The following is a 16,145-nucleotide window of genomic DNA, read 5'->3' on the forward strand; positions in this document are numbered from 1 at the left end:
TCTAGAACTACGCATCTGATCAAAAAATATCATAGAACATATAAAGTAGGAAACTTAATTCTCTACAAAAAAGGTCTCTTAACATTTTGCCATAGCTCGCTTCGTTTCCGAGATATATGCAGATTTATCTCAAGGGAAGGGGCCTGACGGACATATTTCGAGATATTTCTTCTTCTTGTTGTTCTTCTTCTGCACAGCTAAGCTGGAAGTGGCATTTGCAGCTCGCAATAGTGCAGAGTTATCTCAAAGAAAGGGGCCACGGTGTTTCTGTATCTCTATTATGTTGGTGCGGCTTTGGAACTTTTAAATATCTCGATATATCTCGAAAACTACGCTTCTGATCAAAAAATATCATAGAACATAACTTGTAGGAAACATAATTCTCTACAAAAAAGGTCTCTCAACATTTTGCCATAGCTCGCTTCGTTTCCGAGATATTTGCAGATATATCTCAAGGGAAGGGGCCTGACGGACATATTTCGAGATATTTCTTCTTCTTGTTGTTCTTCTTCTGCACAGCTAAACTGGAAGTGGCATTTCCAGCTCGCAATAGTGCAGAGTTATCTGAAAGAAAGGGGCCACGGTGTTTCTGTATCTCTAATATGTTGGTGCGGCTTCGGAACTTTTAAATATCTTGATATATCTCGAGAACTACGCATCTGATCAAAAAATATCATAGAACCTAAAAAGTAGGAAACTTAATTCTCTACAGAAAAGGTCTCTTAACATTTTGCCATAGCTCGCTTCGTTTCCGGGATATTTGCAGATTTATCTCAAGGGAAGGGGCCTGACGGACATATTTCGAGATATTTCTTCTTCTTGTTGTTCTCCTTCTGCACAGCTAAACTGGAAGTGGCATTTCCAGCTCGCAATAGTGCAGAGTTATCTCAAAGAAAGGGGCCACGGTGTTTCTGTATCTCTATTATGTTGGTGCGGCGTCGGAACTTTTAAATATCTTGATATATCTCGAGAACTACGCATCTGATCAAAAAATATCATACAACATAAAAAGTAGGAAACTTAATTCTCTACAAAAAAGGTCTCTTAACATTTTGCAATAGCTCGCTTCGTTTCCGAGATATTTGCAGATTTATCTCAAGGGAAGGGGCCTGACGGATATATTTCGAGATATTTCTTCTTCTTGATGTTCTTCTTCTGCACAGCTAAGCTGGAAGTGGCATTTACAGCTCGCAATAGTGCAGAGTTATCTCAAAGAAAGGGGCCACGGTGTTTCTGTATCTCTATTATGTTGGTGCGGCTTCGGAACTTTTAAATATCTTGATATATCTCTAGAACTACGCATCTGATCAAAAAATATCATAGAACACAAAAAGTAGGAAACTTAATTCTCTACAAAAAAGGTCTCTTAACATTTTGCCATAGCTCGCTTCGTTTCCGAGATATTTGCAGATTTATCTCAAGGGAAGGGGCCTGACGGACATATTTCGAGATATTTCTTCTTCTTGTTGTTCTTCTTCTGCACAGCTAAGCTGGAAGTGGCATTTACAGCTCGCAATAGTGCAGAGTTATCTCAAAGAAAGGGGCCACGGTGTTTCTGTATCTCTATTATGTTGGTGCGGCTTCGGAACTTTTAAATATCTTGATATATCTCGAGAACTACGCATCTGATCAAAAAATATCATAGAACCTAAAAAGTAGGAAACTTAATTCTCTACAGAAAAGGTCTCTTAACATTTTGCCATAGCTCGCTTCGTTTCCGAGATATTTGCAGATTTATCTCAAGGGAAGGGGCCTGACGGACATATTTCGAGATATTTCTTCTTCTTGTTGTTCTTCTTCTGCACAGCTAAGCTGGAAGTGGCATTTACCGCTCGCAATAGTGCAGAGTTATCTCAAAGAAAGGGGCCACGGTGTTTCTGTATCTCTATTATGTTGGTGCGGCTTCGGAACTTTTAAATATCTTGATATATCTCTAGAACTACGCATATGATCAAAAAATATCACAGAACATATAAAGTAGGAAACTTAATTCTCTACAAAAAAGGTCTCTTAACATTTTGCCATAGCTCACTTCGTTTCCGAGATATTTGCAGATTTATCTCAAGGGAAGGGGCCTGACGGACATATTTCGAAATATTTCTTCTTCTTGTTGTTCTTCTTCTGCACAGCTAAGCTGGAAGTGGCATTTGCGGCCCGCACTAGTGCAGAGTTAACTCAAAGAAAGGGGCCGCGGTGTTTCTGAATCTCTATTATGTTGGTGCGGCTTCGGAACTTTTAAATATCTCGATATATCTCGAGAACTACGCTTCTGATCAAAAAATATCATAGAACATAAATTGTAGGAAACATAATTCTCTACAAAAAAGGTCTCTTAACATTTTGCCATAGCTCGCTTCGTTTCCGAGATATATGCAGATTTATCTCAAGGGAAGGGGCCTGACGGACATATTTCGAGATATTTCTTCTTCTTGTTGTTCTTCTTCTGCACAGCTAAACTGGAAGTGGCATTTCCAGCTCGCAATAGTGCAGAGTTATCTCAAAGAAAGGGGCCACGGTGTTTCTGTATCTCTATTATGTTGGTGCGGCTTCGGAACTTTTAAATATCTCGATATATCTCGAAAACTACGCCTCTGATCAAAAAATATCATAGAACATTACTTGTAGGAAACATAATTCTCTACAAAAAAGGTCTCTTACCATTTTGCCATAGCTCGCTTCGTTTCCGAGATATTTGCAGATATATCTCAAGGGAAGGGGCCTGACGGATATATTTCGAGATATTTCTTCTTCTTGTTGTTCTTCTTCTGCACAGCTAAACTGGAAGTGGCATTTGCAGCTCGCAATAGTGCGGAGTTATCTCAAAGAAAGGGGCCACGGTGTTTCTGTATCTCTATTATGTTGGTGCGGCTTCGGAACTTTTAAATATCTTGATATATCTCGAGAACTACGCATCTGATCAAAAAATATCATAGAACATAAAAAGTAGGAAACTTAATTCTCTACAAATAAGGTCTCTTAACATTTTGCCATAGCTCACTTCGTTTCCGAGATATTTGCAGATATATCTCAAGGGAAGGGGCCTGACGGACATATTTCGAGATATTTCTTCTTCTTGTTGTTCTTCTTCTGCACAGCTAAGCTGGAAGTGGCATTTACAGCTCGCAATGAAGCAGAGTTATCTCAAAGAAAGGGGCCACGGTGTTTCTGTATCTCTATTATGTTGGTGCGGCTTCGGAACTTTTAAATATCTTGATATATCTCTAGAACTACGCATCTGATCAAAAAATATCATAGAACATATAAAGTAGGAAACTTAATTCTCTACAAAAAAGGTCTCTTAACATTTTGCCATAGCTCGCTTCGTTTCCGAGATATTTGCAGATTTATCTCAAGGGAAGGGGCCTGACGGACATATTTCGAGATATTTCTTCTTCTTGATGTTCTTCTTCTGCACAGCTAAGCTGGAAGTGGCATTTACAGCTCGCAATGAAGCAGAGTTATCTCAAAGAAAGGGGCCACGGTGTTTCTGTATCTCTATTATGTTGGTGCGGCTTCGGAACTTTTAAATATCTTGATATATCTCTAGAACTACGCATCTGATCAAAAAATATCATAGAACATATAAAGTAGGAAACTTAATTCTCTACAAAAAAGGTCTCTTAACATTTTGCCATAGCTCGCTTCGTTTCCGAGATATTTGCAGATTTATCTCAAGGGAAGGGGCCTGACGGACATATTTCGAGATATTTCTTCTTCTTGTTGTTCTTCTTCTGCACAGCTAAACTGGAAGTGGCATTTCCAGCTCGCAATAGTGCAGAGTTATCTCAGAGAAAGGGGCCACGGTGTTTCTGTATCTCTATTATGTTGGTGCGGCTTCGGAACTTTTAAATATCTTGATATATCTCGAGAACTACGCATCTGATCAAAAATATCATACAACATAAAAAGTAGGAAACTTAATTCTCTACAAATAAAGTCTCTTAACATTTTGCCATAGCTCGCTTCGTTTCCGAGATATTTGCAGATTTATCTCAAGGGAAGGGGCCTGACGGACATATTTCGAGATATTTCTTCTTCTTGTTGTTCTTCTTCTGCACAGCTAAGCTGTAAGTGGCGTTTGCGGCCCGCACTAGTGCAGAGTTATCTCAAAGGAAGGGGCCACGGTGTTTCTGAATCTCTATTATGTTGGTGCGGCTTCGGAACTTTTAAATATCTCGATATATCTCGAGAACTACGCTTCTGATCAAAAAATATCATAGAACATAAATTGTAGGAAACATAATTCTCTACAAAAAAGGTCTCTTAACATTTTGCCATAGCTCGCTTCGTTTCCGAGATATATGCAGATTTATCTCAAGGGAAGGGGCCTGACGGACATATTTCGAGATATTTCTTCTTCTTGTTGTTCTTCTTCTGCACAGCTAAACTGGAAGTGGCGTTTCCAGCTCGCAATAGCGCAGAGTTATCTCAAAGAAAGGGGCCACGGTGTTTCTGTATCTCTATTATGTTGGTGCGGCTTCGGAACTTTTAAATATCTTGATATATCTCTAGAACTACGCATCTGATCAAAAAATATCATAGAACATATAAAGTAGGAAACTTAATTCTCTACAAAAAAGGTCTCTTAACATTTTGCCATAGCTCGCTTCGTTTCCGAGATATTTGCAGATTTATCTCAAGGGAAGGGGCCTGACGGACATATTTCGAGATATTTCTTCTTCTTGATGTTCTGCTTCTGCACAGCTAAGCTGGAAGTGGCATTTACAGCTCGCAATGAAGCAGAGTTATCTCAAAGAAAGGGGCCACGGTGTTTCTGTATCTCTATTATGTTGGTGCGGCTTCGGAACTTTTAAATATCTTGATATATCTCTAGAACTACGCATCTGATCAAAAAATATCATAGAACATATAAAGTAGGAAACTTAATTCTCTACAAAAAAGGTCTCTTAACATTTTACCATAGCTCGCTTCGTTTCCGAGATATTTGCAGATTTATCTCAAGGGAAGGGGCCTGACGGACATATTTCGAGATATTTCTTCTTCTTGTTGTTCTTCTTCTGCACAGCTAAGCTGTAAGTGGCGTTTGCGGCCCGCACTAGTGCAGAGTTATCTCAAAGAAAGGGGCCACGGTGTTTCTGAATCTCTATTATGTTGGTGCGGCTTCGGAACTTTTAAATATCTCGATATATCTCGAGAACTACGCTTCTGATCAAAAAATATCATAGAACATAAATTGTAGGAAACATAATTCTCTACAAAAAAGGTCTCTTAACATTTTGCCATAGCTCGCTTCGTTTCCGAGATATATGCAGATTTATCTCAAGGGAAGGGGCCTGACGGACATATTTCGAGATATTTCTTCTTCTTGTTGTTCTTCTTCTGCACAGCTAAGCTGTAAGTGGCGTTTGCGGCCCGCACTAGTGCAGAGTTATCTCAAAGAAAGGGGCCACGGTGTTTCTGAATCTCTATTATGTTGGTGCGGCTTCGGAACTTTTAAATATCTCGATATATCTCGAGAACTACGCTTCTGATCAAAAAATATCATAGAACATAAATTGTAGGAAACATAATTCTCTACAAAAAAGGTCTCTTAACATTTTGCCATAGCTCGCTTCGTTTCCGAGATATATGCAGATTTATCTCAAGGGAAGGGGCCTGACGGACATATTTCGAGATATTTCTTCTTCTTGTTGTTCTCCTTCTGCACAGCTAAACTGGAAGTGGCATTTCCAGCTCGCAATAGTGCAGTGTTATCTCAAAGAAAGGGGCCACGGTGTTTCTGTATCTCTATTATGTTGGTGCGGCGTCGGAACTTTTAAATATCTTGATATATCTCGAGAACTACGCATCTGATCAAAAAATATCATACAACATAAAAAGTAGGAAACTTAATTCTCTACAAAAAAGGTCTCTTAACATTTTGCCATAGCTCGCTTCGTTTCCGAGATATATGCAGATTTATCTCAAGGGAAGGGGCCTGACGGACATATTTCGAGATATTTCTTCTTCTTGTTGTTCTTCTTCTGCACAGCTAAACTGGAAGTGGCGTTTCCAGCTCGCAATAGCGCAGAGTTATCTCAAAGAAAGGGGCCACGGTGTTTCTGTATCTCTATTATGTTGGTGCGGCTTCGGAACTTTTAAATATCTTGATATATCTCGGGAACTACGCATCTGATAAAAAAATATCATATAACATAAAAAGTAGGAAACTTAATTCTCTACAAATAAAGTCTCTTAACATTTTGCCATAGCTCGCTTCGTTTCCGAGATATTTGCAGATTTATCTCAAGGGAAGGGGCCTGACGGACATATTTCGAGACATTTCTTCTTCTTGTTGTTCTTCTTCTGCACAGCTAAGCTGGAAGTGGCATTTGCAGCTCGCAATAGTGCAGAGTTATCTCAAAGAAAGGGGCCACGGTGTTTCTGTATCTCTATTATGTTGGTGCGGCTTCGGAACTTTTAAATATCTGGATATATCTCGAGAACTACGCATCTGATCAAAAAATATCATAGAACATAAAAAGTAGGAAACTTAATTCTCTACAAAAAAGGTCTCTTAACATTTTGCCATAGCTCGCTTCGTTTCCGAGATATATGCAGATTTATCTCAAGGGAAGGGGCCTGACGGACATATTTCGAGATATTTCTTCTTCTTGTTGTTCTTCTTCTGCACAGCTAAGCTGGAAGTGGCATTTGCGGCTCGCACTAGTGCAGAGTTATCTCAAAGAAAGGGGCCACGGTGTTTCTGTATCTCTATTATGTTGGTGCGGCTTCGGAACTTTTAAATATCTCGATATATCTCGAAAACTACGCTTCTGATCAAAAAATATCATAGAACATAAATTGTAGGAAACATAATTCTCTACAAAAAAGGTCTCTTAACATTTTGCCATAGCTCGTTTCGTTTCCGAGATATTTGCAGATATATCTCAAGGGAAGGGGCCTGACGGACATATTTCGAGATATTTCTTCTTCTTGTTGTTCTTCTTCTGCACAGCTAAGCTGGAAGTGGCATTTACAGCTCGCAATAGTGCAGAGTTATCTCAAAGAAAGGGGCCACGGTGTTTCTGTATCTCTATTATGTTGGTGCGGCTTCGGAACTTTTAAATATCTTGATATATCTCTAGAACTACGCATCTGATCAAAAAATATCATAGAACATATAAAGTAGGAAACTTAATTCTCTACAAAAAGGGTCTCTTAACATTTTGCCATAGCTCGCTTCGTTTCCGAGATATTTGCAGATTTATCTCAAGGGAAGGGGCCTGACGGACATATTTCGAGATATTTCTTCTTCTTGTTGTTCTTCTTCTGCACAGCTAAACTGGAAGTGGCATTTCCAGCTCGCAATAGTGCAGAGTTATCTCAAAGAAAGGGGCCACGGTGTTTCTGTTTCTCTATTATGTTGGTGCGGCTTCGGAACTTTTAAATATCTTGATATATCTCGAGAACTACGCATCTGATCAAAAAATATCATAGAACATAAAAAGTAGGAAACTTAATTCTCTACAAATAAGGTCTCTTAACATTTTGCCATAGCTCACTTCGTTTCCGAGATATTTGCAGATATATCTCAAGGGAAGGGGCCTGACGGACATATTTCGAGATATTTCTTCTTCTTGTTGTTCTTCTTCTGCACAGCTAAGCTGGAAGTGGCATTTACAGCTCGCAATAAAGCAGAGTTATCTCAAAGAAAGGGGCCACGGTGTTTCTGTATCTCTATTATGTTGGTGCGGCTTCGGAACTTTTAAATATCTTGATATATCTCTAGAACTACGCATCTGATCAAAAAATATCATAGAACATATAAAGTAGGAAACTTAATTCTCTACAAAAAAGGTCTCTTAACATTTTGCCATAGCTCGCTTCGTTTCCGAGATATTTGCAGATTTATCTCAAGGGAAGGGGCCTGACGGACATATTTCGAGATATTTCTTCTTCTTGTTGTTCTTCTTCTGCACAGCTAAACTGGAAGTGCCATTTCCAGCTCGCAATAGTGCAGAGTTATCTCAAAGAAAGGGGCCACGGTGTTTCTGTATCTCTATTATGTTGGTGCGGCTTCGGAACTTTTAAATATCTTGATATATCTCGAGAACTACGCATCTGATCAAAAATATCATACAACATAAATTGTAGGAAACATAATTCTCTACAAAAAAGGTCTCTTAACATTTTGCCATAGCTCGCTTCGTTTCCGAGATATATGCAGATTTATCTCAAGGGAAGGGGCCTGACGGACATATTTCGAGATATTTCTTCTTCTTGTTGTTCTTCTTCTGCACAGCTAAACTGGAAGTGGCGTTTCCAGCTCGCAATAGCGCAGAGTTATCTCAAAGAAAGGGGCCACGGTGTTTCTGTATCTCTATTATGTTGGTGCGGCATCGGAACTTTTAAATATCTTGATATATCTCGGGAACTACGCATCTGATAAAAAAATATCATAGAACATAAAAAGTAGGAAACTTAATTCTCTACAAATAAAGTCTCTTAACATTTTGCCATAGCTCGCTTCGTTTCCGAGATATTTGCAGATTTATCTCAAGGGAACGGGCCTGACGGACATATTTCGAGATATTTCTTCTTCTTGTTGTTCTTCTTCTGCACAGCTAAGCTGGAAGTGGCATTTGCGGCCCGCACTAGTGCAGAGTTATCTCAAAGAAAGGGGCCACGGTGTTTCTGAATCTCTATTATGTTGGTGCGGCTTCGGAACTTTTAAATATCTCGATATATCTCGAGAACGACGCTTCTGATCAAAAAATATCATAGAACATAAATTGTAGGAAATATAATTCTCTACAAAAAAGGTCTCTTAACATTTTGCCATAGCTCGCTTCGTTTCCGAGATATATGCAGATTTATCTCAAGGGAAGGGGCCTGACGGACATATTTCGAGATATTTCTTCTTCTTGTTGTTCTTCTTCTGCACAGCTAAACTGGAAGTGGCGTTTCCAGCTCGCAATAGCGCGGAGTTATCTCAAAGAAAGGGGCCACGGTGTTTCTGTATCTCTATTATGTTGGTGCGGCATCGGAACTTTTAAATATCTTGATATATCTCGGGAACTACGCATCTGATAAAAAAATATCATAGAACATAAAAAGTAGGAAACTTAATTCTCTACAAATAAAGTCTCTTAACATTTTGCCATAGCTCGCTTCGTTTCCGAGATATTTGCAGATTTATCTCAAGGGAACGGGCCTGACGGACATATTTCGAGATATTTCTTCTTCTTGTTGTTCTTCTTCTGCACAGCTAAGCTGGAAGTGGCATTTGCGGCCCGCACTAGTGCAGAGTTATCTCAAAGAAAGGGGCCACGGTGTTTCTGAATCTCTATTATGTTGGTGCGGCTTCGGAACTTTTAAATATCTCGATATATCTCGAGAACGACGCTTCTGATCAAAAAATATCATAGAACATAAATTGTAGGAAATATAATTCTCTACAAAAAAGGTCTCTTAACATTTTGCCATAGCTCGCTTCGTTTCCGAGATATATGCAGATTTATCTCAAGGGAAGGGGCCTGACGGACATATTTCGAGATATTTCTTCTTCTTGTTGTTCTTCTTCTGCACAGCTAAACTGGAAGTGGCGTTTCCAGCTCGCAATAGCGCAGAGTTATCTCAAAGAAAGGGGCCACGGTGTTTCTGTATCTCTATTATGTTGGTGCGGCATCGGAACTTTTAAATATCTTGATATATCTCGGGAACTACGCATCTGATAAAAAAATATCATAGAACATAAAAAGTAGGAAACTTAATTCTCTACAAATAAAGTCTCTTAACATTTTGCCATAGCTCGCTTCGTTTCCGTGATATTTGCAGATTTATCTCAAGGGAACGGGCCTGACGGACATATTTCGAGATATTTCTTCTTCTTGTTGTTCTTCTTCTGCACAGCTAAGCTGGAAGTGGCATTTGCGGCCCGCACTAGTGCAGAGTTATCTCAAAGAAAGGGGCCACGGTGTTTCTGAATCTCTATTATGTTGGTGCGGCTTCGGAACTTTTTAATATCTCGATATATCTCGAGAACTACGCTTCTGATCAAAAAATATCATAGAACATAAATTGTAGGAAATATAATTCTCTACAAAAAAGGTCTCTTAACATTTTGCCATAGCTCGCTTCGTTTCCGAGATATATGCAGATTTATCTCAAGGGAAGGGGCCTGACGGACATATTTCGAGATATTTCTTCTTCTTGTTGTTCTTCTTCTGCACAGCTAAACTGGAAGTGGCGTTTCCAGCTCGCAATAGCGCAGAGTTATCTCAAAGAAAGGGGCCACGGTGTTTCTGTATCTCTATTATGTTGGTGCGGCATCGGAACTTTTAAATATCTTGATATATCTCGGGAACTACGCATCTGATAAAAAAATATCATAGAACATAAAAAGTAGGAAACTTAATTCTCTACAAATAAAGTCTCTTAACATTTTGCCATAGCTCGCTTCGTTTCGGAGATATTTGCAGATTTATCTCAAGGGAACGGGCCTGACGGACATATTTCGAGATATTTCTTCTTCTTGTTGTTCTTCTTCTGCACAGCTAAGCTGGAAGTGGCATTTGCGGCCCGCACTAGTGCAGAGTTATCTCAAAGAAAGGGGCCACGGTGTTTCTGTATCTCTATTATGTTGGTGCGGCTTCGGAACTGTTAAATATCTCGATATATCTCGAAAACTACGCTTCTGATCAAAAAATATCATAGAACATAAATTGTAGGAAGCATAATTCTCTACAAAAAACGTCTCTTAACATTTTGCCATAGCTCGCTTCGTTTCCGAGATATTTGCAGATTCAGCTCAAAGGATCGGGCCTGACGGACATATTTCGAGATATTTCTTCTTCTTGTTGTTCTTCCTCTGCACAGCTAAGCTGGAAGTGGCATTTGCAGCTCGCAAGAGTGCAGAGTTATCTCAAAGAGAGGGGCCACGGTGTTTCTGTGTCTCTATTATGTTGGTGCGGCTTCGGAACTTTTAGGTATCTTGATATATCTCGAGAACTACGCATGTGATCAAAAAATATCATAGAACATAAAAAGTAGGAAACTTCATTCTCTACAAAAAAGGTCTCTTAACATTTTGCCATAGCTCGCTTCGTTTCCGAGATATTTGCAGAGTTATCTCAAGTGAAGGGGCCTGACGGACATATTTCGAGATATTTCTTCTTCTTGTTGTCCTTCTTCTGCACAGCTAAGCTGGAAGTGGCATTTGCGGCTCGCACTAGTGCAGAGTTATCTCAAAGAAAGGGGCCACGGTGTTTCTGTATCTCTATTATGTTGGTGCGGCTTCGGAACTTTTGAATATCTCGATATATCTCGAAAACTACGCTTCTGATCAAAAAACATCACAGAACATAAATTGTAGGAAACATAATTCTCTACACAAAACGTCTCTTAACATTTTGCCATAGCTCGCTTCGTTTCCGAGATATTTGCAGATTCAGCTCAAAGGAACGGGCCTGACGGACATATTTCGAGATATTTCTTCTTCTTGTTGTTCTTCCTCTGCACAGCTAAGCTGGAAGTGGCATTTGCAGCTCGCAATAGTGCAGAGTTATCTCAAAGAAAGGGGCCACGGTGTTTCTGTATCTCTATTATGTTGGTGCGGCTTCGGAACTTTTAAATATCTTGATATATCTCGAGAACTACGCATCTGATCAAAAAATATCATAGAACATAAAAAGTAGGAAACTTAATTCTCTACAAAAAAGGTCTCTTAACATTTTGCCATAGCTCGCTTCGTTTCCGAGATATTTGCAGATTTATCTCAAGGGAAGAGGCCTGGCGGAAATATTTCGAGATATTTCTTCTTCTTGTTGTTCTTCTTCTGCACAGCTAAGCTGGAAGTGGCATTTGCGGCTCGCACTAGTGCAGAGTTATATCAAAGAAAGGGGCCACGGTGTTTCTGTATCTCTATTATGTTGGTGCGGCTTCGGAACTTTTAAATATCTTGATATATCTCGAGAACTACGCATCTGATCAAAAAATATCATAGAACATAAAAAGTAGGAAACTTAATTCTCTACAAATAAGGTCTCTTAACATTTTGCCATAGCTCGCTTCGTTTCCGAGATATTTGCAAATTTATCTCAAGGGAAGGGGCCTGACGGACATATTTCGAGATATTTCTTCTTCTTGTTGTTCTTCTTCTGCACAGCTAAGCTGGAAGTGGCATTTGCGGCTCGCACTAGTGCAGAGTTATCTCAAAGAAAGGGGCCACGGTGTTTCTGTATCTCTATTATGTTGGTGCGGCTTCGGAACTTTTAAATATCTTGATATATCTCGAGAACTACGCATCTGATCAAAAAATATCATAGAACATAAAAAGTAGGAAACTTAATTCTCTACAAATAAGGTCTCTTAACATTTTGCCATAGCTCGCTTCGTTTCCGAGATATTTGCAAATTTATCTCCAGGGAAGGGGCCTGACGGACATATTTCGAGATATTTCTTCTTCTTGTTGTTCTTCTTCTGCACAGCTAAGATGGAAGTGGCATTTGCAGCTCGCAATAGTGCAGAGTTATCGCAAAGAAAGGGGCCACGGTGTTTCTGTATCTCTATTATGTTGGTGCGGCTTCGGAACTTTTAAATATCTTGATATATCTCGAGAACTACGCATCTGATCAAAAAATATCATAGAACATAAAAAGTAGGAAACTTAATTGTCTACAAATAAGGTCTCTTAACATTTTGCCATAGCTCGCTTCGTTTCCGAGATATTTGCAGATTTATCTCAAGGGAAGGGGCTTGACGGACATATTTCGAGATATTTCTTCTTCTCGTTGTTCTTCTTCTGCACAGCTAAGCTGGGAGTGGCGTTTGCAGCTCGCAATAGTGCAGAGTTATCTCAAAGAAAGGGGCCACGGTGTTTCTGTATCTCTATTATGTTGGTGCGGCTTCGGAACTTTTGAATATCTCGATATATCTCGAAAACTACGCTTCTGATCAAAAAACATCATAGAACATAAATTGTAGGAAACATAATTCTCTACACAAAACGTCTCTTAACATTTTGCCATAGCTCGCTTCGTTTCCGAGATATTTGCAGATTCAGCTCAAAGGAACGGGCCTGACGGACATATTTCGAGATATTTCTTCTTCTTGTTGTTCTTCCTCTGCACAGCTAAGCTGGAAGTGGCATTTGCAGCTCGCAATAGTGCAGAGTTATCTCAAAGAAAGGGGCCCCGGTGTTTCTGTATCTCTATTATGTTGGTGCGGCTTCGGAACTTTTAAATATCTTGATATATCTCGAGAACTACGCATCTGATCAAAAAATATCATAGAACATAAAAAGTAGGAAACTTAATTCTCTACAAAAAAGGTCTCTTAACATTTTGCCATAGCTCGCTTCGTTTCCGAGATATTTGCAGATTTATCTCAAGGGAAGGGGCCTGACTGACATGTTTCGAGATATTTCTTCTTCTTGTTGTTCTTCTTCTGCACAGCTAAGCTGGAAGTGGCATTTGCGGCTCGCACTAGTGCAGAGTTATCTCAAAGAAAGGGGCCACGGTGTTTCTGTATCTCTATTATGTTGGTGCGGCTTCGGAACTTTTAAATATCTTGATATATCTCGAGAACTACGCATCTGATCAAAAAATATCATAGAACATAAAAAGTAGGAAACTTAATTCTCTACAAATAAGGTCTCTTAACATTTTGCCATAGCTCGCTTCGTTTCCGAGATATTTGCAGATATATCTCAAGGGAAGGGGCCTGACGGACATATTTCGAGATATTTCTTCTTCTTGTTGTTCTTCTTCTGCACAGCTAAACTGGAAGTGGCATTTCCAGCTCGCAATAGTGCAGAGTTATCTCAAAGAAAGGGGCCACGGTGTTTCTGTATCTCTATTATGTTAGTGCGGCTTCGGAACTTTTAAATATCTTGATATATCTCGAGAACTACGCATCTGATCAAAAAATATCATAGAACATAAAAAGTAGGAAACTTAATTCTCTACAAAAAAGGTCTCTTAACATTATGCCATAGCTCGCTTCGTTTCCGAGATATTTGCTGATTTATCTCAAGGGAAGGGGCCTGACGGACATATTTCGAGATATTTCTTCTTCTTGTTGTTCTTCTTCTGCACAGCTAAACTGGAAGTGGCATTTCCAGCTCGCAATAGTGCAGAGTTATCTCAAAGAAAGGGGCCACGGTGTTTCTGTATCTCTATTATGTTGGTGCGGCTTCGGAACTTTTAAATATCTTGATATATCTCGAGAACTACGCATCTGATCAAAAAATATCATAGAACATAAAAAGTAGGAAACTTAATTCTCTACAAGAAAGGTCTCTTAACATTTTGCCATAGCTCGCTTCGTTTCCGAGATATTTGCAGATTTATCTCAAGGGATGGGGCCTGACGGACATATTTCGAGATATTTCTTCTTCTTGTTGTTCTTCTTCTGCACAGCTAAGCTGGAAGTGGCATTTGCGGCTCGCACTAGTGCAGGGTTATCTCAAAGAAAGGGGCCACGGTGTTTCTGTATCTCTATTATGTTGGTGCGGCTTCGGAACTTTTAAATATCTTGATATATCTCAAGAACAACGCATCTGATCAAAAAATATCATAGAACATAAAAAGTAGGAAACTTAATTCTCTACAACAAAGGTCTCTAAACATTTTGCCATAGCTCGCTTCGTTTCCGAGATATTTGCAGATTTATCTCGAGGGAAGGGGCCTGACGGACATATTTCGAGATATTTCTTCTTCTTGTTGTTCTTCTTCTGCACAGCTAAGCTGGAAGTGGCATTTGCGGCTCGCACTAGTGCAGAGTTATCTCAAAGAAAGGGGCCACGGTGTTTCTGGATCTCTATTATGTTGGTGCGGCTTCGGAACTTTTAAATATCTCGATATATCTCGAAAACTACGCTTCTGATCAAAAAATATCATAGAACATAAATTGTAGGAAACATAATTCTCTACAAAAAAGGTCTCTTAACATTTTGCCATAGCTCGTTTCGTTTCCGAGATATTTGCAGATATATCTCAAGGGAAGGGGCCTGACGGACATATTTCGAGATATTTCTTCTTCTTGTTGTTCTTCTTCTGCACCGCTAAACTGGAAGTGGCATTTCCAGCTCGCAATAGTGCAGAGTTATCTCAAAGAAAGGGGCCACGGTGTTTCTGTATCTCTATTATGTTAGTGCGGCTTCGGAACTTTTAAATATCTTGATATATCTCGAGAACTACGCATCTGATCAAAAAATATCACAGAACATAAAAAGTAGGAAACTTAATTCTCTACAAAAAAGGTCTCTTAACATTATGCCATAGCTCGCTTCGTTTCCGAGATATTTGCTGATTTATCTCAAGGGAAGGGGCCTGACGGACATATTTCGAGATATTTCTTCTTCTTGTTGTTCTTCTTCTGCACAGCTAAACTGGAAGTGGCATTTCCAGCTCGCAATAGTGCAGAGTTATCTCAAAGAAAGGGGCCACGGTGTTTCTGTATCTCTATTATGTTGGTGCGGCTTCGGAACTTTTAAATATCTTGATATATCTCGAGAACTACGCATCTGATCAAAAAATATCATAGAACATAAAAAGTAGGAAACTTAATTCTCTACAAATAAGGTCTCTTAACATTTTGCCATAGCTCGCTTCGTTTCAGAGATATTTGCAGATTTATCTCAAGGGAAGGGGCCTGACGGACATATTTCGAGATATTTCTTCTTCTTGTTGTTCTTCTTCTGCACAGCTAAGCTGGAAGTCGCATTAGCAGCTCGCAATAGTGCAGAGTTATCTCAAAGAAAGGGTCCACGGTGTTTCTGTATCTCTATTATGTTGGTGCGGCTTCGGAACTTTTAAATATCTTGATATATCTCGAGAACTACGCATCTGATCAAAAAATATCATACTACATAAAAAGTAGGAAACTTAATTCTCTACAAGAAAGGTCTCTTAACATTCTGCCATAGCTCGCTTCGTTTTCGAGGTATTTGCAGATTTATCTCAAGGGAAGGGGCCTGACGGACATATTTCGAGATATTTCTTCTTCTTGTTGTTCTTCTTCTGCACAGCTAAGCTGGAAGTGGCATTTGCAGCTCGCAATAGTGCATAGTTATCTCAAAGAAAGGGGCCACGGTGTTTCTGTATCTCTATTATGTTGGTGCGGCTTCGGAACTTTTAAATATCTTGATATATCTCGAGAACTACGCATCTGATCAAAAAATATCATAGAACATAAAACGT

Source organism: Osmia lignaria, unplaced genomic scaffold (assembly GCF_051020975.1).
Source record: "Osmia lignaria lignaria isolate PbOS001 unplaced genomic scaffold, iyOsmLign1 scaffold0002, whole genome shotgun sequence".
Taxonomy (NCBI): domain Eukaryota; kingdom Metazoa; phylum Arthropoda; class Insecta; order Hymenoptera; family Megachilidae; genus Osmia; species Osmia lignaria.